Consider the following 25,585-nt stretch of genomic DNA (forward strand, 5'->3'; position numbering starts at 1 on the left):
GCTAACTCAAAAGTCAACAAAATTTCAATGGACCGATGCTTGTGAGCGCATTTTTCAGGAATTGAAAAGTAGGTTGACTTCAGCCCCCATCCTGGCATTTCCGGAAGGATCAGAGGGCTACATTGTTTATTGCGATGCCTCCGGTGTCGGTAATCGCCTATGCTTCCAGGCCGTTGAGGAAACATGAGAAGAATTACCCGACCAATGATCTTGAATTAGTTGTTGTTATTCATGCGCTAAAGTTATGGAGACATTATTTGTATGGTGTACATGTTGATATCTATACAGATCATAAAATCCTTCAGTATATCTTCAGGCAAAAGGAGTTGAATCTACGGCAGAGGCGATGGTTAGAGCTATTGAAGGACTATGATGTGAGTATACTATATCATCGGGGAAAATACAATATGGTGGCTGATGCTCTTAGCGGTAAATCCATAGGCAGTCTATGTGATGTTCAGCTGGAGAAGAAAGAATTAGTCCGTAAGCTCCATCAGCTAGCCAGCCTGGGAGTTCATTTAATTGATTCAGGCAATGCAGGAGTTGGTATTCATAATCCAGTTGTTTCATCCTTAGGCACGGAAGTGAAGAGGCGCCAATATGAAAATTCTCAGTTGAGTAACTATAGGGATACACTTCCTCAGAAAGAGAAGTCACCATTTGAGTTTTCTGCAGATGGAATTCTCAGGTATCGAGGAAGGCTATGTGTTCCGGACGTTGCAGGACTACGTCGTCAAATTCTGGACGAAGCTCATTATTCTCGTTATTCTATCCACCCAGGAGCGACGAAGATGTACCATGATCTTAAGTTAATATATTGGTAGGACGGAATGAAGAAGGATATAGCAGAATTTGTAGCTCAGTGTCAAAATTGCCAACAAGTAAAAATTGAGCATCAAAAGCCAGGAGGGTTGTTACAAGCGATGGAAATTCCAACCTGGAAATGCGAAGTGATCAATATGGATTTCATGGTAGGTTTACCTCATTCCTGGCGCAAGTATGCCTCCATATGAGTGATTGTTGACAGACTCACGAAATCAGCTCATTTTCTTCCAGTCAGAACCATATATTCAGCAGAAGATTATGCAAGGTTATATCTTAAGGAGATAGTGCGACTTCATGGTGTCCTAGTATCTATTATCATAGATAGAGGAGAACAATTTACGGCTAAGTTCTGGAAGTCTTTTCAAGAAGGTTTGGGAACTCAAGTACGACTCAGCACAGCATTTCATCCACAGACTGATGGACAAACTAAACGCACTATTTAGACCTTAGAAGATATGTTGCGGCATATGTACTGGATTTCGGAGGCAATTGGGATAATCATTTTCCACTTATTGAATTTGCCTATAACAACAGTTATCATTCCAGCATCCAGATGGCTCCATGTAAAGCTCTATATGGAAGGAGGTGTAGATCGCCAATTGGATGGTTTGAAGTTGGAGAGACCCAACTGTTAGGTCCAGACTTGATTCAACAAGCAATAGAAAAGATCAAGCTCATCCGAGACCGATTGTTGACAGCTCAAAGTCGCCAAAAGTCTTATGCGGACAATCGCCGATGGAAATTGGAATTCCAAATCAATGATTGGGTGTTCTTAAAAGTGTCGTCGATGAAGGACGTAATGAGATTCGGCAAAAAGGGAAAGCTCAGTCCCAGATATATTGGGCCTTATAAGATTGTACGCAAGGTGGGCCAAGTGGCTTATGAACTAGATTTACCTCTAGAACTTGAATCAGTTCATCCAGTTTTTCACGTGTCGATGCTCCGCAAGTGTGTTAGAGATCCTTCCAGAATTGTGCCAGTGGATGATGTTCAGGTTACCGAAAAGTTGGCTTATGTAGAGGTACCCGTTGCTATATCGGATAGGCAAGTGCGGAAACTCACAAACAAAGAGGTAGCCTCAGTTAAGGTCTTGTGGAGAAACAATAATAAAGCAAAAATGACTTGGGAAGCAGAAAAAGAGATGAAGTCCAGATATCGACTGTTATTTCCACCCCCGGAAGAAATTCAAGATGAGACCCCCTTGGCGTAAGGTATGTAATACTTTCTTTAAATGTTTTTGGTCGTGTGTGGCCATGTTTTCTTGCTGTTATTATTGTGGCCCTATGAGGCGATGTTATTTTGGGATGTTGTGATAGAATGGTAGTGCCATATTACAGGGAAAACTCTGGCAAAATTTCTCCAGAATCCCCGAGAACTTAACATTCGAGGACGAATGTTCTTAAGGGGGGGATAATGTTACAACTCGGAATTTCGAGTTGTTGTGTAGTAAATAGACTAATGCAAGTTAAGGTCTGTATGGTGTTCCTATAAGTAAGAAGGGATACTTAATGATTCTAAGTAAGATTCCAAAGACATTCGAGGAGAGAGAAGAGAGTTCGTTAGAGAATGTTAAGTTAGAAAGCGTAGTACTCCGTGTACAAATGTATCAGTAGGTATTCTGGGTAAAATCCGAACTGAATTAGGAAATTCTGCAGACACCAGTCACTATCGACGGGTCATCGACATGTCAACGGACCGTCACTGTGCACCGTCAACATGTTCCTGCAGACTGAGATCTACAAGCGCAATTCGACGGGTCAAGTCGACGGACCATCGACACGTCGACAGGACCATCGACCCAACCGTCAACATGCTTCTGCAATCAGGGGTTTACAAGCGTGAGTCCACGAAGCAAGTCGATGGATCGTCGACACATCGACTGGTCGTCGACCCGCTCGTCGAACCGCTTCTCTGGAATATTCCAGTCCCAGCTATAAATAAACGACCCCTGATCTTATTTTTCAGTTTCCACTTTCTTTGCAAATCTAGAGAGCTCTAGAATATTCCCTCCAATATATTAGCACATACCCAAGAGAAATTGAGTATTAAACATCAAGAATTGGTAGAATCAAGTGTATGGATGCTCACTAGGGTTTGTGGAAGCCAAGATTCCCTTTGGAATTGAAGTTGAGGCTTTCTTCAAGTGAAGTATTTTCATCCAAAGACCATTCCTTATATAATCAAAGGTGATTTTTACACCTAGTTCATGTTATTAAAGGTATTGAGTGGTTGAAAGACTTGGATTGTAGAACAGTGTAGAATATAAGTTCACATATGGAAATAAAGGAACTTTGGGTAGTAAATTCGTTTGAGTCATGATTCTTGGTATGAGACGAGTAAAAAATCGTTATGAATGATGTTGGCAACATTGAATAAGTATTTTGTGAAGAACGAAAATGGTGTTGTATTGTACTCATATTTATAAATAGTTTGAAAGTGAATTTGGGAAGTAAATAATGTATAACTTGAGAAAGTCTATTGATTATGATATTATGAGGGATGTTTTACTATATGGAGGAAGTTGTTAAACAAAGGAATTGCCGCCCAATGTTCGTTGGCTCTTAGTTGTTTTAGCTTAGCCTTAAATGTGGTCCCGATAGCCTAATCACGATACGACTTCTCTTGAATGTAGAGTTGTGAGCTTGCAAGGAGAATGCTTATTCGTTACGGAGACGTAAAGGTATGTAAGGCTATTCCCCTTCTTTCAAAGGCATGACTCTTACATTGTTATTTATTCCCTATATTCCCATGACCTTCTTAATTCCCTAAAGATGAAAGTTAAAGATCCTTAAGAGATCCTTATGAGATAGAGATGAGTTATATTCTATGATAATGATGATGATAATGATGCTTTCATAAGCCTGATAATCCTATGTTTATGATTTCGTTGTTGTTATTCCTTTTTGTTGCCTCACCTCATGACACTAGTTCTTTCAAGGGAAGGCATAATGATGATGATATTCCATATTGTAATCGGAGGTTCCCAACCTTACGTCACTCCGATAGAGTAACAACTTTTATTTGAGCTACCATGCATGCTTTAGTTTATGTATATGTAAGATTACACCGCCCCTATATAGCCGGGCTGCACCCCTATGATGAGCATAGCGAGCGGCTTATGGATGATTACACTGTTTCTAGATGGTCGGGCAGCACTGCTAAGACGGGCGGCTTATTACGCCGTGTTTATAAGGCACGGGCAGCACCACTAGTGGGTGGCGTGGGTGGCTACTCCAGACGCGGGCTAATGATCGATGTTATTTATTCAGACAATTTGTGCATGCATATGTGATATGTTTAAAGGTAAAAGTGAGCATGCATGACTTCGCCTCAAGAGGCAAGCAGTTACAGTTATCTTTCCTTCTTATGCTTTCTACATTTCCTTATTATGTTATCGTATATGCCTTACATACTCAGTACATTGTTTGTACTGACGTCCTTTTCTTTTATGGACACTGTGTTCATGCCCATAGGTGGACAGGGAGACGGCGCAGACGCTTAGGGGTTCACTCAGCAGTTGCACAGGAGCACCCTACTACTCCGGAGGTGCAGCCTATTGGTATATTTCTTTGTGTACATATTTAAGGCATGGCGGGGTCCTGTCCCGTCCTTATGATTTCAGTACTCCAGTTACAGGCTCGTAGATACTTATGTATGGGTTGTAGATGTTATAAGACTTCTTCAGTGCATATGTTGTACCTCATTTTGTAGCCTTGTGAGCTCATGCATATATATGTATTTTGGGAGATTCGGAAATTGGTTTATGACAAGTTCTATGTTGAAAATGATATATGTCTAGGTTGAGTATGATAGATAGCATGAGGAGTGGTGCTCGATAGCCAGCTCCGGGCACCCGTCATAGCCCAATAGTTGGGTCGTGACAGCTGTGTACAGGTTGGATTGGTATATTTACAGGGGAGACTCTGCCAAATTTTTTTATAGCCCTTAACTTGTATGAACATTCAAGGACGAATGTTTTTAGGGGTGGAAGAATGTTACACCTCCTGTTTTCATCGCAAGGAAGTCTTTGGCTTATTAGTAGTTTATACCCTTAGTATGGAAATCTGCACCCGAGTTTTTGAGATATTAAGTGTTTTACCCCACGTGTACCAAAGTGTAAGTATATGTTCTTTGCGATTTGATAGGATTAGAAGCTAAACTAATTGAATCGATGCGAGTCAGAGCGACTCAGGAGAGTGTGCAGAAGTCATTCACTATTGATGGGCCGTCGACACATCGACCGGCCGTCATGGTGCACCATCCTTATTCTACCTTCTCTGAATTTTCAGGTGGCAGGTAAACAGAGCACGTCGACGAGCCATCGACACATCGGCGCGCCGTCGACCCGTCCGTCGATTCGCATCGCTGGAACTTTCTAGTTCCCTCTATATATATTTGGCCCTCACGATTTATTCTCATTATTTCACTCCCAGATTAGAGAAAGCCCTAGACTATTCCTCTCAATATTTTCCATCATCATAGTGAAGATTTACCAAGATTCGAGCCCCATAAAACCCGAGCTAGAGAAGAAAAAGGCTATTCTTAGGGTTTCATTGAAGTTGTGAAGCTTAGGAGTTGGAGTTGAAGTTGATCCTTGGTATTCTAGTCTCCTCAAGGTATCCATATGATTCATACCCTTGTGTTTAAGTTAATTATCAATAGTTTTAGCGGTTTTAAGTAAAGGAATTACAGTTATGAAAGTTGTAAGTTGAACGAGGGTAAAGTTGGGCTTGAGGGCTATTTTGAGGAATGATTTGGAGTAGAATTGGTTATATTTTTATATGTAGGAATTGATATTGTTATGGATGATGTTATTGTTGATGTTTGGGTTGGATTGGAATTGAAGGATTATTAAGTTTACAAAGGAGATTTTGCCCGAATTGCATAAAGTTGTAAACTAGATTAAGGTTGATACATGAGTACGTTCTAGTCTAATAATTGGTACTTTGTCTTGTGTGTAGATTTGTCAAGCTCGGGATAGTAGCATAGCTAGCTGGAAAAGCGAATAAGGTATTGTTATATCCCGCATTTTGTGCAATCGGATAATTCAAGACAATCGCGGGAGGACAACAAGCAAGGCCATATTTTATTTTGTTTGGCATATGAGTTGCTTATGAAAAATTTAGAAGTGGAAATAATGAGGAAGGCCAAGGGCATAAAGGGAAATTCGCAATATGACTCGTAGATATATAGAGGAAGGCTAAGGGTAAATTTGAAATTTGAAAAATAATTTTTTCATGAATTACAAAATACAAAAAAAGTGGGCTTGATCTTTTGGGTCAAGGTTGGCCATCCACCTTTCTTGATGGGCCAAGCCCATATGAGAATTAAATGGATAGCTTAAAAAGATGACTTAATAGTCATCTAATTCATACAATTCTCTAGAAATTTCAAGAGAACACAAAGAACAGAAGAAGGAGAAAAACCTTCAAGGGCCATTTCGGCCAGGACCAAACCCACAAGACCTTTGGAAAATTTTTCTTCAAAAATTATTCTCTTCCATCCAAACACTCCATTGAAGAGTCCTTAGCAAAGTAGAGTGGTTATTGAAGCAAGAAAAACACATATTCATATAAGTTGTCAATTCTAGCCAAGTGATGAATCAAGGAACTAGGTAAGAATTCACTCCCTTTTTATGTTATGGATGTTTGTGCATGGTGTAGTATACAACAATGAGTGAAGTTCATGAAAAATATGGATATAGGGGTGGTGGCCGTGAGTGGTATACTATATGTATAGCCGTGTATATTGGTGAATTATGAAGGAATGATGAGCAAGTTTTATTTAGTATTTTGGTTGTTGTGTTGCGGATTTTATATTGCATATAAAGAATTGATAAGTGTTGTGAAGTATTAGTAGTTGGAAGTTTGTGTGTAAATTGAAAATAATGTTCTTGTATGGAAGACATGTAATGATATTACTATGATGTTGTTGGAATATATGTATTATAAGGTTGTAGTTGTTTCATTGGAATTAGGAAGTCTTGAAGGAAGTAGTAAGCTAATTGAAGTGTTGGAATATATCTTGGATTTAAATATGGAAATTCTAATGTGGTTGTTGAATTTACGTTGATAGTTTGGCCGGGTTTGAATTCCCGGATTGTGGTTGATTAGAATTTGGCTAAGTTGAATGTTGAGGATGGTATACTTACAGAGGAAGTGCTGCCGAAATTTCGGTAGCCAAGTGTTTCCTTAAGATTTCAACTCTAAATACCCTAATGAGAGTTTGGGTAAATGTTACCAATTTGCAGATTTTGACGGAATTGCAACGTGAATTTGGAATAGCGTAAGGAGCAGAAAGAGGTATGTAAGGCTTCACCCTTCTTTCTATGGCATGTCTTAGATATAATAAGTTGGGTACGAGCCTCGGGGACAACTTTATTCCCCGGAATCCGCACCAAAAGTTTCTCCTTTTTCCTTCAGTAGAATTGAACTATAAAGTGTGCGAAATGTTGAAAAGACCTCCTAAACCCCTAGAACTTGCATAGATGGGACTCGACTACCCTAAAACCGTCACAAGTAACGCCATAACATGTACCATATGCAAACCGTATACGCTACCTTATTCGGGCCGAGGTGGGCCCGTTGTTCTCGGAATTTCCTTATAGTTCTGTTTGACTTACTAGAAGTTGAATCCAAGGGAATCCTTTGATCCCGATTTCGTTACCAAATGATAAGTACTATAACTACTCTAACGAGGAGACTTCCACGATGATAATGATAACAATGATGCTAGACGAGAGGATATGCCTACGATAAGTACTACCGGAACGATTCTATGACTAAGATTCCTAAGTTAAGTATTCTATGTGAATATGAAAGTAATAAACTAATTTTTGAATCTTATTTATATTCCTTAGCTATGACATTATTTTCTAAGGATTACAAAGCCTATGAACTGACATCTATGATGCCCCGATTTCATTTTTCGTTTACTTTAATATTATTCTCCGTTGATAGTCTCACCTTAAAATACTCGTCCCTTCAAGGTGAGACGAAGCCATCACGAGTATTCCATAGTGTAATCGGAGGTCACCGACCTTACGTCACTCCGATGGACATGTAACTTTCCTTGAACTCCCGTGCATGCTGGTTATATGATACAGGTATATGTGTATGGACATGTATATGTATATAAGGTAAGTATTTGTATATAAGACATGTATATGTTTATAAAATATGTATACGACGAAAGATCCAGAGCGCTATAGACGCTGATATATGTACATGTTACACGTATATGTATATGATGAAAGATCCAGAGCGCTATAGACGCTGATATATGTACATGATACACGTATACGTATATGATGAAAGAGCCAGAGCGCTATAGATGCTGATATATGTACATGATATATGCATATATATACGGGGAAGATGGAGATAAGGGCAGAGCGTTATATACGCATATCCACCTGATCAGTTGGCATTATATGACATGATATCGTCCCGGACGCGGGATGCCCGGACGCGGGATGTGTATTTATGGCTAAATGGATCGGCTGCCGACGCCTCGGCAATATGACATGTTCTATTTTTATATATATATATATATATATATATATATATATGAACAAGAAAAGATTTTCAAAGGAAAGCTAAGCTATGATATGATACGCTAAGAAACGCTATGCTATGACTCGATACGCTATGACATAATATACCTGTTATATCCCGTGTTTTCACACGTTTGGAAAAACTTGTCATATATTGGATTTTTGAGATATAAGGTCAAATTTGATATTTTGTTGGACATAGGAGTTATGCATGAAAGAATAGAGTCATGAAAGTGTGGGACAAGGTTAAGGGTAATTTTGGAATTTTGGAAATTAGTTTCGGGAATTACAAAATATGATTCACAAGTCATTGGGCTCAATAATTGAATTGAAATTAGGCCCAAATTAAGGGACATGGCCGGCCACTTAAGGCCATGATCCAAGCCCAATTTAGTTTGTCATGTGCTTGGTCATGTGACCAAGCACTTCAATTATATATGCATACAAGACTTGTGATAAGAATGAACAAGAACAAACAAGAGCAAAAATAAAAGAGAGAGCAAGAGGGTTTCGGGTGGAGCATGGAAAATTGACCCTCCAAAATATTGTTCCAAAAAAATTTCTTTTGTGGTTTTCTTACTAAGTCAAGGTTCCTTTGTAACTTGGTATAGTTGGATTGGAGTGGGGAGCATTAGAATCACCAAAGTGAGCATATCTCCAAGTGAAGAAGACTTGAAGAAAAGGTAAGAATTTCTACCTTTTTATTGTGTTATGAAGTTTTGTTTGTGTTGTAGTATGTAGAAATGTGTTGATTATATGGAAAAATGGAAGTTTGTAATGTGGGTTTGGAATTGGAGGTGTAGCCGTGTGTATATATATGTTGTATAGCCAAAATGTATAGAATTCATGTTATATTCTAGTTGTGATTGTGATGAAATGCATATGGGAATTGAAAGTTGGATGAATTTAGTTGATATGGAAAAATAAGCATATGGCCGTGTGGTATATTGCATTTGGAATAGAAATGAATTAAGTTGTTTAGTGTATTGGAGTGTTGTTGTAATGCTTGATATGTAAATGAAGTTAGAATGATATAAGTTTGTATTGAATTGGAATGTAGAAACTTATGTCGTTTTAGTATGATTTTCCGACATTAAGGAAATGAAGTTGTTTGGTTGTGAATTATGATGATCATTGATGAATTTGGAAGTTGGAAACTTGTTATGAAGTTGTATGCCAAAGATTAGATGTTTTGCATAAGTTATGACTTTGGCGGAAAGTTGTACATTATGTATATCGAGTGTATACCTTAAGGAAAACGATATGAAATGTTTCTAGAACTATATGGTGATGATCTTGATTGTTGTTGAATGTGAAATTATTGATATTAGTTGAAAGTGGGCTGAATTGAAGATTTTGCCAACTTGTGAGAAAAATGACTAGTTGAGGGATAATTGTGTTTTTAATGTTCATTGTTCATATTGTTGTTGTCGTTTGGGTTGTTGTTGATGATTTATAGCCGAGTTGAATTCTCGGGGTGCTATATGTATAGGGGAAGTGCTGCCGAAATTTCGGTAGCCAAATATGCATTAAGTTGGAACTTTGGTATTCATAGCTTACAATTGGTAAACTTGACCAATTGCAGTTTTTCGACGAAACGGGAAGTGAGTTTGGAAAGGCTTAAGGAGCGTGAAAGGTATGTAAAGCAACCCCGATTCTTCCCTTGGCATGCCCTTAGTGTGTTAGGGTCGGATCCGGGCCTCGAAAGACTTCTTGGCCCTCGAAATCCGCAAGAGAAAATTTCAGTTTTTCCTTCAGTAGAATTGAACCATCTTTGATACGCTATTTCTTGAAATTATGCAACTTTGCTCCAAATTACTTGGAAAGTCATAGAATGTCTGTATAACCTTTTTAGGTGGTACCATAAGCTTAGAGGGAATGATTTGAGCCCGCCGCCTTATTTGTACCGAGGCGGGCCCACTATTTCCGGTTTCGCCCTTAACGTGCTAAAGCTTCCTTTTCAAGCGATTTTTGAAAGAAATGTTTTGATTACCCTACTAATCGCTTAACGAATATTGTTTTAAATATCCTATTAAATATTATAAATTATTTTGACACTCGGAATGACTTCAGGAAGGTTATGTTTCTGTAATTTATTATGATGTCCGAGATACATTTATTATGATTCCGTCCGACTCCAGTGGATTTGTTTGGCTTTGATACGCTTCATTGAGTCTTTGAAAACATTTGTGATATTTTTAAATTGCATTAGTCTCTCACTACTCCATTCGTGGATGTCCCAATGTTTCCCACACTGAGCCCGGGCCAGGATATGTTGTCAAGCGTGACTCTCTGCATTGTTCGCCGCGTCCCGATGTGAGGGGGCAGGTATACGCGTACATGGGTCTGTGGAGTATGATGTGCCATGTCCGCCTATTCTGATCTGATCTGTTATGGCCATTTTGATATGACATTTTATGATACGGGGCCACACCCCTTTTTCTGATTCCTCTGTATTGTGGCACCAGTGTCTGGAGGGTGGCCACGTTCTGTCTGCTGAGTCCCGTGGCAGGGACCGGATATGATATGACATATGTTTCTGTACACATTCTGTCTGTTTTGGAAATATGCATTTGACACTCTGGATTTTGTACTCATTTTCTGAAATCATTATGATTTGACTTCTGTGATTCCACTTTACATATTCAGTACATATTTCGTACTGACCCCCTTTCTTCGGGGGGGATGCGTTTTCATGCCGCGCAGGTACAGACGACAGGTTCGCTGATCCATCTGTTTAGGATCCCACTTCTGCTATTTTGGGGCGCTCTCTTCTTCAGAGCCCACTTTTTGGTACAGTCTGTCACTGCTATCTGGATATGTACATTGTTCTGCGTATGACGGGGCCCTGTCCCGTCTTATGATTATGTTATGTTCTGTAGAGGTCTGTGGATATATCTGTGTGGGTTCTGTACATATGTTTGGGATACTTTGTTCTATGATGGCCTTATCGGCCTATGTGTGCCAAGTCTGCTTTTTATGCTAAATTCTGTAGCGTCCACTAATATTATTATTATATTATTTCGTTAATATGCTAATTTGGGTATCGGGTACGTATAGGTGCCCAGCTAGGGCACTGGTCGCGGCCCACGGGGTTGGGTCGTGACAAAAGTGGTATCAGAGCGGTTCGTCCTCGGATTGTCCACAGACCGTGTCTAGTAGAGTCTTGTTTATCGGTGTGTTGTGCACCACACCTATAGACAGGAGGCTACAGGGCATTTAGGATACTACCCTTCTTTCTGTCTTAGATCGTGCGATAGAGTTGTGTTATCAGGATGACCCCTCCCTAACAAGTGGCTATATTTGCAGATATGCCTCCAAAAAAGGCAACAGCGGCCCAAAAGGCCAAGTCAGCAGCCTTGGGAGAGACTAGCCGGGTCCAGAGGATTACCAAGGCCCAGGCAAATATTGCTCCGGAGACTTTGCCCCAGACAGAGGGTTCTTCTACACCGCCACTCGTGGAGGAGATTGGAGCAGCCGTAGCTGCAGATCGGGGGGCGGATCCACCGCCAGCTCCCGCAGTTCCAGTACCTGAGCCTCCAGCTCCACGGCCAGGCACTGAGGATCAGTCTATGAGGGAGTCAGTCCAGTTGCTGACTAGACTTGTGGCAGGGCAGGTTCAGGGGCATGGACTGGGAGGTGACCGGGCAGTCAGACGTGCTAGTTCGAGAGCCCGTGAGTTTTTGACTTCTAGTCCTCCAGAGTTCTTCGGGACAAAGCCCGAGGAGGATCCTGAGGAGTTTATCAGGAAGATGCGACGCACTCTAGATTTGATTAATGCTTCCGAGACAGATTCAGTCGCGTTAGCTTCGTACCGGTTATATGATGTGGCGGCAAACTGGTACGAGTCATGGGGGCTATCCAGAGGGGATGGCGCTCCCCCAGCAGTTTGGGGCGATTTTTCTCAGGCATTTCTTGGACATTTTCTGCCCCCAGAGTTGCGACGAGCCAGATCTGATAGATTCTTATTATTGAGGCAGAAGGGTCGCAGTGTCCGGGACTATAGTTTGGAGTTTGATTCCTTAGCCCGATATGCACCTGCTGTGGTGGCTACTATGGTGGACCGGATGCACAGATATATTATGGGGCTGGATCGGTATTTTGTTGGTAGCTGCTTAGTATTGGCTGCTCAGCCCGGTATGGACATTGCCCGTATTCAGGCCCACGCCCAGGGCATGGAGGATCGGGGCAGAGGAGGACATCAGCCTGACAGGGGCCAGGATCGGAGACAGCCCAAAAGGGCCAGGTCATCTGGAGATTTTCGGGGCAGACAGCCCCAACAGCCGCAGCAGCCTAGCAGATTTTCATCTCAGCCGGCGCAGAGCGCGCCTCTCCAGCCTACAGGTCGCAGGTTCGATAGCCCAGGGTATTCAGGAGCGGGCCAGAGCTCCAGGGCTTCAGGTTCGCGGACAGATAGGGGTTCTGGTCAGATGAGGCCACCAAGGGTTCAGTGTTCTCTTTGTGGCAGATATCATCCGGGAGAGTGCTACAGAGCCACCGGTGCATGCTTTTCTTGTGGTCGTCAGGGCCATTCTGTGAGAGATTGCCCGTATAAGGGTAGTTCGGGTGGTGCAGCGCAGCCTACCGGATCAGCCGCTGGGTCTTCATCTTCGTCAGTGGCTATGCGCCCTACGGGGCAGGGTTTTCCAGCACCAGCGGGTCGCGGCAGAGGCCGTGGTGGAGCTTCTGGTATTAGCGGTCCTTCGAACCGCATTTATGCTTTGGCCAGCCGCCAGGATCAGGAGGCATCTCCTAATGTCGTTACAGGTACTTTATTGGTTTTCTCTCGGTCTGTGTATGCACTAATTGATCCAGGTTCGACTTTATCATATATTTCACCACTTGTTTCCGGTAAAATTGGTATTATGTCTGAACCTATAGAGCTATTTGAGGTAGCCACACCGATCGGGGACTTTATTGTAGCGAAACAAGTATATAAAGATTGTTCCGTAATTGTTTGTGACCGTGACACTAAGGCAGATCTGGTAGAGTTAGATATGACTGAGTTTGATGTTATTATGGGTATGGATTGGCTAGCTTCCTGTTACGCTAATGTTGACTGCCAGAATAAGGTGGTTCACTTCCAGTTTCCCGGGGAGCCAGCTATAGAATGGGCTGGTAATACCGCATCGCCGAAAGGTAAGTTTATTTCATACCTTAAGGCAAAGAAAATGATTAGAAAGGGTTATATCTATCATCTGGTACGGGTGCAAGACTTGGACGCAGAGACGCCGACACTTCAGTCAGTCCCCGTGATTAATGAGTTTCCAGATGTTTTCCTCGACGAGCTTCCAGGTCTTCCTCCAGAGCAGGAAATAGATTTCTCTATTGATTTACTCCCAGGCACTCAGCCTATCTCGATTCCTCCGTACAGAATGGCGCCTGCAGAATTAAAGGAGTTGAAAGAGCAGCTGAAGGATTTGTTAGATAAGGGCTTCATCAGACCCAGTACTTCGCCTTGGGGAGCCCCGGTATTATTTGTGCGTAAGAAGGACGGGTCGCTGCGTATGTGTATTGATTATCGGCAGCTGAATAAGGTAACTATAAAGAATAAATACCCCCTCCCCAGGATTGATGATTTGTTTGACCAGCTGCAGGGCGCTAAGTGTTTTTCGAAGATAGATCTTCGATCCGGCTACCACCAGGTACGAGTACGAGAGGCCGATATCCCTAAGACAGCTTTCCGGACCCGATATGGGCATTATGAGTTCAGGGTTATGTCTTTTGGGCTTACTAATGCCCCCACAATATTCATGGATTTGATGAACCGGGTATTCAGGCCATTCTTGGATATGTTCGTAATTGTATTCATTGATGATATCCTGGTTTATTCTCGGTCTGAGGCGGAGCACGCAGATCATCTGAGATCGGTATTAGGGGTACTCCGGCATTAGAAATTATATGCAAAATTTTCTAAGTGTGAATTCTGGCTGTCTTCAGTGGCTTTCTTGGGGCATATTATCGCAGCTGATGGTGTCCGGGTGGACACACAGAAGATTGAGGCCGTGAAAAATTGGCCCAGACCTACGACGCCCACAGAGGTACGCAGTTTCCTGGGGTTAGCAGGTTATTACAGGAGGTTTGTGGACAAGTTTGCTTCGATTTCAGCGCCTTTGACAAGGCTGACTCAGAAGGGAGCTAAGTTCCAGTGGTCTGACGCTTGTGAACGGAGCTTCCAGTTGCTGAAGGAGAAGCTGACTTCAGCCCCAGTTTTGACTCTTCCAGAGGGACCGGACGGGTATGTTATTTATTGTGACGCTTCTGGCATGGGGTTGGGCTGTGTATTGATGCAGCACGGCAGAGTTATAGCGTATGCTTCCCGGCAGCTCAAAAAGCATGAGAAGAATTATCCTACCCACGATCTGGAGCTCGCAGCGGTAATTCATGCTCTGAAGATATGGAGACACTATTTATATGGCGTTCATATGGATATCTATACTGATCATAAGAGTCTCCAGTATATTTTCAGACAGAGAGAGCTTAATTTGCGGTAGCGGAGGTGGCTGGAGCTTCTGAAAGATTATGACGTGGATATTCTGTATCATCCGGGTAAGGCTAATGTTGTTGCAGATGCGCTCAGTCGGAAGTCTATGGGCAGTTTGGCCGATTTACAGCCAGACATGAGAGAGATAGCCCGTGATATTCAGCAATTGGCTAGTCTCGGGGTTCGTTTGGCCGATTCTGGAGATACCCAGATTTCTGTTCGAGGGGTTTCTGAGTCATCCATCAGGGACGATATTAAAAGGCGTCAATACGAAGATCCTGTCTTAGCTCGGTACAGGGACACATCCTATGATAAGGAGAGGACTCCGTTCGAGTTTTCACCGGACGACACTTTGTTATACAGAGGCAGGCTGTGTGTACCTGATATTGCAGGCCTTCGGCAGCAGGTTATGAGCGAGGCACATTATGCTCGCTACTCGGTCCATCCTGGGTCTATAAAGATGTATCATGATCTTCGATGCTTATACTGGTGGGACGGCATGAAGCGGGATATTGCAGAGTTCGTCGCCCAGTGCCCTAATTGTCAGCAGGTCAAGATTGAGCATCAGAAGCCGGGTGGACTGTTGCAGGAGATGGAAATCCCGACTTGGAAGTGGGAGGTTATTAATATGGACTTCATTACAGGTTTGCCTCGCACTCCACGGAAGTATGATTCCATCTGGGTCGTTGTTGATAGGCTGACGAAATCAGCCCATTTTCTTCCCGTCAGGACTACTTATTCCGCCAAGGATTATGCCAGGCTCTATATTAAGGAGATTGTGAAGCTTCACGGAGTTCCTCTATCTATTATTTCTGACAGAGGCGCCCAGTTTACGGCGCGTTTCTGGAGGTCGTTTCAGGAGGGCCTAGGGACTCAGGTGAGTCTGAGCACAGCCTTTCATCCTCAGAGCGACGGACAGGCCGAGCGCACTATACAGACGTTGGAGGATATGTTGCGGGCTTGCGTTATTGATTTCAGAGGCAGCTGGGATGATCACTTGCCATTGATTGAGTTTGCATATAATAATAGTTACCATTCCAGCATCCAGATGGCTCCGTACGATGCTCTATATGGCAGGAAATGCAGATCGCCGATTGGCTAGTTTGATATTGGCGAGACAGAGTTGATTGGCCCAGATATGGTCCAGTAGGCCGTGGACAAGGTGAAACTTATTCGAGAGCGACTGTTGGCAGCCCAGAGTCGACAGAAGTCATACGCGGATAAACGACGTCGACCGTTGGAGTTTCAGGTAGGCGATTGGGTATTTCTGAAGGTATCGCCTATGAAAGGCGTGATGCGGTTCGGCAGAAAGGGTAAGCTCAGTCCGCGTTATATTGGGCCTTATCAGATTGTTCGAAAAGTTGGGAATGTCGCCTATGAGTTAGATTTGCCGTCTGATTTGGAAGCGGTACATCCGGTGTTCCATGTCTCTATGCTCCGCAGATACATTGGTGACCCTTCCAGAATATTTCCTGCGGATGATATTCATGTGACGGAGCAACTATCGTACGAGGAGCAGCCCGTATCTATTTTGGATCATCAGGTAAGGAGGCTCCGGAATAAAGATGTAGCCTCTGTTAAGGTACTGTGGCGGAACGATAATAGGGAGGAAATGACGTGGGAGGCTGAAGAGGAAATGAAGAAGAAATATCCTCATCTGTTCCCTATGCCCTCAGGTAAACTTGAATCCCTGTTTAATTTTATTTTAATACCAATCGTATGTCATATGTGTTGTCTATAATCAGGAACTCCCCCAAAGTATTTTCCAACCCTATAAGGTTAATTTTACATTCGAGGACGAATGTTCTAAAGGGGGGGAGGATGTTATATCCCGTGTTTTCACACGTTTGGAAAAACTTGTCATATATTGGATTTTTGAGATATAAGGTCAAATTTGATATTTTGTTGGACATAGGAGTTATGCATGAAAGAATAGAGTCATGAAAGTGTGGGACAAGGTTAAGGGTAATTTTGGAATTTTGGAAATTAGTTTCGGGAATTACAAAATATGATTCACAAGTCATTGGGCTCAAAAATTGAATTGAAATTTAGGCCCAAATTAAGGGACATGGCCGGCCACTTAAGGCCATGATCCAAGCCCAATTTAGTTGGTCATGTGCTTGGTCATGTGACCAAACACTTCAATTATATATGCATACAAGACTTGTGATAAGAATGAACAAGAACAAACAAGAGCAAAAATAAAAGAGAGAGTAAAAGGGTTTCGGGTGGAGCATGGAAAATTGACCCTCCAAAATATTGTTCCAAAAATTTTTCTTTTGTGGTTTTCTTACTAAGTCAAGGTTCCTTTGTAACTTGGTATAGTTGGATTGGAGTGGGGAGCATTAGAATCACCAAAGTGAGCATATCTCCAAGTGAAGAAGACTTGAAGAAAAGGTAAGAATTTCTACCTTTTTATTGTGTTATGAAGTTTTGTTTGTGTTGTAGTATGTAGAAATGTGTTGATTATATGGAAAAAAGGAAGTTTGTAATGTGGGTTTGGAATTGGAGGTGTAGCCGTGTGTATATATATGTTGTATAGCCAAAATGTATAGAATTCATGTTATATTCTAGTTGTGATTGTGATGAAATGCATATGGGAATTGAAAGTTGGATGAATTTAGTTGATATGGAAAAATAAGCATATGGCCGTGTGGTATATTGCTTTTGGAGTAGAAATGAATTAAGTTGTTTAGTGTATTGGAGTGTTGTTTTAATGCTTGATATGTAAATGAAGTTAGAATGATATAAGTTTGTATTGAATTGGAATGTAGAAACTTATGTCGTTTTAGTATGATTATCCGACATTAAGGAAATGAAGTTGTTTGGTTGTGAATTATGATGATCATTGATGAATTTGGAAGTTGGAAACTTGTTATGAAGTTGTATGCCAAAGATTTGATGTTTTGCATAAGTTATGACTTTGGCGGAAAGTTGTATATTATGTATATCGAGTGTATACCTTAAGGAAAACGATATGAAATGTTTCTAGAACTATATGGTGATGATCTTGATTGTTGTTGAATGTGAAATTATTGATATTAGTTGAAAGTGGGTTGAATTGAAGATTTTGTCAACTTGTGAGAAAAATGACTAGTTGAGGGATAATTGTGTTTTTAATGTTCATTGTTGATATTGTTGTTGTCGTTTGGGTTGTTGTTGATGATTTATAGCCGAGTTGAATTCTCGGGGTGCTATATGTATAGGGGAAGTGCTGCCGAAATTTCGGTAGCCAAATATGCATTAAGTTGGAACTTTGGTATTCATAGCTTACAATTGGTAAACTTGACCAATTGCAGTTTTTCGACGAAACGGGAAGTGAGTTTGGAAAGGCTTAAGGAGCGTGAAAGGTATCTAAAGCAACCCCGATTCTTCCCTTGGCATGCCCTTAGTGTGTTAGGGTCGGATCCGGGCCTCGAAAGACTTCTTCGCCCTCGAAATCCGCAAGAGAAAATTTCAGTTTTTCCTTCAGTAGAATTGAACCATCTTTGATACGCTATTTCTTGAAATTATGCAACTTTGCTCCAAATTACATGGAAAGTCATAGAATGTCTGTATAACCTTTTTAGGTGGTACCATAAGCTTAGAGGGCATGATTTGAGCCCGCCGCCTTATTTGTCCCGAGGCGGGCCCACTATTTCCGGTTTCGCTCTTAACGTGCTAAAGCTTCCTTTTCAAGCGATTTTTGAAAGAAATGTTTTGATTACCCTACTAATCGCTTAACGAATATTGTTTTAAATATCCTATTAAATATTATAAATTAATTTGACACTCGGAATGACTTCAGGAAGGTTATGTTTCTGTAATTTATTATGATGTCCGAGATACATTTATTATGATTCCGTCTGACTCCAGTGGATTTGTTTGGCTTTGATACGCTTCATTGAGTCTTTGAAAACATTTGTGATATTTTTAAATTGCATTAGTCTCTCACTACTCCATTCGTGGATGTCCCAATGTTTCCCACACTGAGCCCGGGCCAGGATATGTTGTCAAGCGTGACTCTCTGCATTGTTCGCCGCGTCCCGATGTGAGGGGGCAGGTATACGCGTACATGGGTCTGTGGAGTATGATGTGCCATGTCCGCCTATTCTGATCTGATCTGTTATGGCCATTTTGATATGACATTTTATGATACGGGGCCACGCCCCTTTTTCTGATTCCTCTGTATTGTGGCACCAGTGTCGGGAGGGTGGCCACATTCTGTCTGCTGAGTCCCGTGGCAGGGACCGGATATGATATGACATATGTTTCTGTACACATTCTGTCTGTTTTGGAAATATGCATTTGACACTCTGGATTTTGTACTCATTTTCTGAAATCATTATGATTTGACTTCTGTGATTCCACTTTACATATTCAGTACATATTTCGTACTGACCCCCTTTCTTCGGGGGGGATGCGTTTTCATGCCGCGCAGGTACAGACGACAGGTTCGCTGATCCATCTGTTTAGGATCCCACTTCTGCTATTTTGGGGCGCTCTCTTCTTCAGAGCCCACTTTTTGGTACAGTCTGTCACTGCTATCTGGATATGTACATTGTTCTGCGTATGACGGGGCCCTGTCCCGTCTTATGATTATGTTATGTTCTGTAGAGGTCTGTGGATATATCTGTGTGGGTTCTGTACATATGTTTGGGATACTTTGTTCTATGATGGCCTTATCGGCCTATGTGTGCCAAGTCTGCTTTTTATGCTAAATTCTGTAGCGTCCACTAATATTATTATTATATTATTTCGTTAATATGCTAATTTGGGTATCGGGTACGTATAGGTGCCCAGCTAGGGCACTGGTCGCGGCCCACGGGGTTGGGTCGTGACAAAAGTGGTATCAGAGCGGTTCGTCCTCGGATTGTCCACAGACCGTGTCTAGTAGAGTCTTGTTTATCGGTGTGTTGTGCACCACACCTATAGACAGGAGGCTACAGGGCATTTAGGATACTACCCTTCTTTCTGTCTTAGATCGTGCGATAGAGCTGTGTTATCAGGATGACCCCTCCCTAACAAGTGGCTATAATTGCAGATATGCCTCCAAAAAAGGCAACAGCGGCCCAAAAGGCCAAGTCAGCAGCCTTGGGAGAGACTAGCCGGGTCCAGAGGATTACCAGGGCCCAGGCAAATATTGCTCCGGAGACTTTTCCCCAGACGTGGGCTTTTCATCAAGTGACGTATGAACTAATTTACACCATACGGTCTCCAAATGTCATATATATATATATATATATATATATATATTCTTATACTCAGATCATATAATCTTCATCCCTGACCCGAGCCTAAAATTTGCTCAGCGCGTTCGCATCCCATGGTGGCACGTTTGGCTAAGTTGGCCCTTGGCCTCCTGCGCGTTCGCGCCACTCCCTGGCGCGTTCGCAGGCTATTTTCCTGGCCTGCCATCCCAACTTATAACGTCCATATCTGTTACACCTCGGAAAAATCTTCCGTTGGTACGCATGTGAATGAACTAGCGAAATACGAGTATCGGGTTAATGATGACTTAAGGGCATTTTGGGAAAGAGTTATAACGTCCCTTAGATTGGTATTGAAGTGTTAAACAAGTGTTAAGAAGGTTCCATGAGGATCGGAGATCAAACGAAGTGGCGAAACTAAGTTAAGTGACTGATGAGTTCTACGGCTCATTATACGGACCGTATAATGTTATACGGACCGTATAGTGGACCGTAAAACCATCACAGTGAAGGTTGGTTGCTGGTGGAATTTTACGGTCAGTTATACGGACCGTATAACGAACCGTCGAATGGTCACAGTGAAAGGTTGCTCACTGGTAACGTTTTACGGTCAGTTATACGGACCGTAAAACTGTTTTACGGACCGTATAACGGACCGTCAAGTAGTCACAGTGAAGGGGTGCTGGGCAGACCCATTTCACGGTCTATTATACGGACCGTATAACCATTATACAGACCGTATAATGGACCGTATAATGGAACCCGACAGTTCGGTGATGATTTAATAAATAAAGACCAAGTTCATGAAAATCATTTCCACATTTCCTCTCTCTCTCTAAAACATCTCTCTACAACTTTTGTACAAGTTTTCAAGGGTATTAATCCATCAACCACATTAAACAAGTAAATCCAAGGAAGAAACCCATCAAGGATCATCTAAAGTCAAGAAACCCAAATGGTGAAAAACTAGGGTTTTACTCAAAATGGAGTATTATCAACAAAAGCTTGTCCCTACAACTTCTAAGGTAAGATTCATGATTTTTATATGATGTTTACGGTATTGGAGAATTAAAATGCATGGATTGTAGAAAACATGGTCCATTAGGACATGAATGATGAATAGTGACGTTTTTGAGACATAGTTTGAATTGAATCATGATTGTTGTTGTATTGTGATATGAGTGTGTTATAAATGACGTTAAGATCATGAAATAGACATTGTATATGGATGAACGAAGTTGGGTGTTGTGACCATAAATAGGGACAAATGGAAGTGAATTGAGAATGTGGATAATGTAGATGATTAATGGCCATGGAAATGATATTATAAATGTGTTGTTGACGTTTGGGGTTGAATTATGATATGGACAAATGTTGTATAGATAAAGGAGATACTGTCTAATTTTCTCTAGTTCTAGCCATGTGCACTAGTTATCGATACTAATGATAGTATGGCCTTAATGAAGGTAGAAACGTGAGCATCGAAGGAGTACGTGCAAGTGTAGAATAATTCGACAAAGAGGTATGTAAGGGTAACCCTTCTTTCATAAGGCATGGTTCTTTGGCCAAACTCCCAATCCCTCTATATGAGCATGTTGACTACAATTGTTTCACATTCCGAGCTCATAAGCCCACTATCCTTGATTGGTACTACGAATGCGCTACGCACCTCAGGTGACGAGTAGGACTACGATATAGAAGTAACAATAACGATAATGATAGTAATGATGATGGTGATAATAATGATGCTAAAAGTGCCTACGGGCTGTTATGCTCATACGTGCCCATGAAGGGCTATAATGAAACCCCGAGCTTATAACGCCGGGTAGAATATATGTGTATGAATATGTATAGAATATGTATATGATTTCGAAACGCGCGCACACTTCTGCAGATGGTACGGATAACCCTGAAGCCTTGGTAGGGCCAGGTATGAGTAACATTGAGCCTTGGTTGGCCAAGTATGTATATGAAATACTGATCCAATGTGGTCGGGTACGCTATGTAAATGCCATGTATACGAAATGATTATGTATGTATATATTATGTAAAAGAATGTGATGAGACTATGTATAAGAATACGAATGAGGACATGTACACTAATACGAGCACAAGCATGGTACGATTTTTATTATGGGGCACGAATGACGATGTGAGTAAGTAAGCGACATGATGATGATGATATTATTGTCTCCCCTCCTATGCTATTCCATATATTGTTCATTATGTTGTATATCAATGTTAATCATGCTTTACATACTCAGTACATTCTTCGTACTGACGTCCTTTTTTTTTGGACGCTGCGTCATGCCCGCAGGTGCTCAGGGAGACAGACTTGACCCATAGCTGCCTATTTGAAGATTTCATAGAGAGCTCCATTTCCTTCGGAGCCATATCTTTTGGGTACTCATTCTTTTGTGTATATAATTATGGGCATAGCGGGGTCCTGTCCCACTCATGATATGTCATACTCTTAGAGGCTCGTAGTCATGTGTATGTGGGTAGAGATGTTTGGCCATGTCGGCCTATGTTTTGTATATCTTTTGTTGGCCTCGTCGGCCTTGTGTATTTGACATGGCATAGATGCCCATGATATGTCAATTGATGATGGTCGTCCAATGGGACTAGCTTGATTAATGATTTAAAATGCATGAAATGAATTATGGTTCGCCTAGATGTTATGATATGCATGATAAAGGGGTGCCCGTGTGGGGTAGCACCGGGTGCTCGTCGTGGCCCCCTAGTCGGGTCGTGACAAAAGTGGTATCAGAGCAGTTCAGTCCTAGGATGTGTCTACGAGCCGTGTCTAGTAGAGTCTTGGTTATGGGTGTGTTGCGCGCCACTCTTATAAACGAGAAGCTGCGGACATCTTAGGAATATATGACCCTCTTTCTTCATAAGAATCGTGTGATAAAGCTATGATGTAAGAAATTCTTGTTCTTAAATCGTGTGTTGTGTATTTCAGAGATGCCTAAAAAGAAAAAGACTACAGCAGCCCAAAGGGGAAAGACGGTGGCAGAAAAGCGGGCTGAAAGAGCACCGCCACCAGTAGTAGAGGAAGATGAGTCCCAGAGTGTGGCTCAATCTCAGTCCTCCCGGATAGTGCCTATTACTGAGGAGCACGTGGGAGCCTCAGCCCCAGCTCCAGCTCCTCCGCCGAATGCTTCAGGCCAAGACGTAAGAGAGGCCATTAATTTGTTGACTCAGTTGGTTGCGGCCCAGACTCAGAGGCCAAGCGCGGGGCAAGGTGACAGGACTGTTAGCGCAAGGGCCCGTGACTTCATTGCTTTGAAACCCCCGGAATTCTTTGGGTCGAAACTGGAGGAGGATCCCCAAGACTTTGTTGATGGTATGCTAAGGACGCTCCGATTGATACATGCTTCAGACACCGAATCGGTGGAGCTAGCGTCATACAGATTGAGGGATGTCTCAATCCAGTGGTACACGGTTTGGATGGCTTCGCGGGGAGCCAATGCACCTCCGCCGGTATGGCAAGAGTTTGTCGATGCTTTTCTCCGTCACTACATGCCTCCAGAAGTTCGGCGAGCTAGGGCCGATAAATTCTTGAATCTGAGGCAAGGTAGCATGAGTGCTACAGAGTATAGTCTCCGCTTCAATTCCTTGGCTAGGTATGCTTCGGCCATGGTAGCGGATATGGGCGATCGGGTGCACTGGTTTGTGAAGGGCCTAGGGCCACATTTGATGGATAAATGCTTGACTGCATCTCTTCAGGATGGCATGGATATTGCACGTATTCAGGCGCATGCTCAGGAATTGGAGGAACACCTACAACAGCGGAGGAATGAACGTGAACAGGATAGGGGACATAGCAAGAGGGCTAGATCTTCGGGGCCGATGAGTGAGTCCAGAGGTGGGCACCGGCAGCAGCCCCCTAGGCATGCAGGCTACTCTATGACCAGTGCGCTCCCACGGTTTTCAGGCCAGAGATTGGATAGATCTGCTCATTCAGGGCCGAGCCCGAGTTATTCAGGGCCTCAGTATAGAGATAATTCAGGCCAGTCTAGACCACCCGTGCCACGATGTTCCCAGTGTGGGAAGTTGCATTGGGGTCAGTGCCGATCAGGTTCAGATGCTTGCTATTCTTGTGGTCGACCAGGCCACATTATGCGTGATTGCCCCTCAGTACAGGGTAGAGGTAGGGCCCAGCCATCAGGGTCGATAGCCGGGTCTTCAGCATCTGCACGCCCTATGGGGCCAGGTTCACATGCACAGGTTGGCCATGGTAGAGGTAGAGGCAGAGCTCCCAGTTCCAGCGGTCCTCAGCACCGTATTTATGCTTTGGCTGGACGCCAAGATCTTGAGTCTTCTCCTGATGTGGTCACAGGTATATTATCGGTATTCTCTCATGATGTATATGCTTTGATTGATCCGGGCTCCACATTGTCTTATGTTACTCCATATATTGCGGGTCGATCTATAATTGAGCCGGAGTCTATTAAGCCTTTTGAGGTGTCTACGCCCGTTGGCGAATCGGTGATAGCTAGCCGAGTGTATAGAGATTGCGTAGTGGTGATATGTGACCGCCGTACAGTAGCTGATTTGCATGAACTAAAAATGGTAGATTTTGATGTTATTATGGGCATGGATTGGTTGGCTTCTTGCTACGCCAATGTTGATTGTAGAACGAAGATGGTTCGTTTCCAGTTCCCGGGCGAACCAGTCTTAGAATGGAAAGGGAATACGGCGTCACCAAAGGGTAGGTTTATTTCCTATCTAAAAGCGAGGAAGATGATCACTAAAGGGTGTATTTATCACCTAGTGCGAGTTCGAGATGTAGAAGTTGAGTCGCCGACTCTTCAATCAGTTCCGGTAGTGAACGAATTTCCGGATGTGTTCCCGGAAGAGCTTCCAGGCCTTCCTCCCGAGCGAGAGATAGATTTTGCGATTGATGTGTTGCCAGACACTAATCCCATATCTATTCCTCCCTATAGGATGGCACCCGCAGAGTTGAAAGAGTTGAAGGAGCAATTGAAAGACTTGCTTGAAAAAGGCTTCATTCGGCCTAGTTCATCCCCGTGGGGAGCACCCGTATTGTTCGTCCGGAAGAAGGATGGCTCCTTGAGAATGTACATTGATTATCGGCAATTGAATAAAGTGACAATTAAGAACAAGTATCCCCTCCCGAGGATTGATGATTTATTTGATCAATTGCATGGTGCCAAATGGTTTTCAAAGATTGATTTGAGGTCTGGGTATCACCAAGTAAGAGTTAGGGAGAAAGATATCCCTAAGACAGCTTTCAGAACAAGATATGGCCATTTCGAGTTCCGAGTAATGTCGTTTGGGCTAACAAATGCACCGGCAGTGTTTATGGACTTAATGAACAATGTATTCAGCCCTTTTCTGGACCTATTCGTGATTGTATTCATCGACGATATCCTAGTGTACTCTAGATCCGAGGCTGAGCATGCGGAGCATTTGCGAACCGCCCTTGGAGTTCTTCGAGCTCGAGAGTTGTTTGCAAAATTCTCCAAATGTGAGTTTTGGTTGAACTCGGTATCATTCCTGGGC

This window comes from Lycium barbarum, chromosome 10 (genome assembly GCF_019175385.1).
Source record: "Lycium barbarum isolate Lr01 chromosome 10, ASM1917538v2, whole genome shotgun sequence".
In the NCBI taxonomy this organism is placed as follows: Eukaryota; Viridiplantae; Streptophyta; class Magnoliopsida; order Solanales; family Solanaceae; genus Lycium; species Lycium barbarum.